The sequence below is a fragment of the Fulmarus glacialis genome, unplaced genomic scaffold (genome assembly GCF_000690835.1).
Source record: "Fulmarus glacialis isolate BGI_N327 unplaced genomic scaffold, ASM69083v1 scaffold28944, whole genome shotgun sequence".
NCBI lineage: Eukaryota > Metazoa > Chordata > Aves > Procellariiformes > Procellariidae > Fulmarus > Fulmarus glacialis.
Window position 1 is genome coordinate 59,665 of NW_009206644.1, and position 244 is coordinate 59,908.

The window sequence follows — 244 nt, forward strand, 5'->3', positions numbered from 1 at the left end:
CCAGCCGTGGTGCAAACTCCTGCCTCGCTGCCACCCACAGCCTGGCAGGGACATAGGTCCAGGGACTCTGGCACTGGGGTGCCTGTCCAGCTCCAGGGACCTGGCACCCACTGCAGGACAGCATGATAGCAATGGGGTCCCCAGCTCTCCCCTCGGTGGCAGCTCTGTCTCAGTGGAGAGCAGACCAGCAGAATTTGCTGCCAGAGGGTATGGGGCAGCCATGAGAGCTGCCCCATGAGAGACC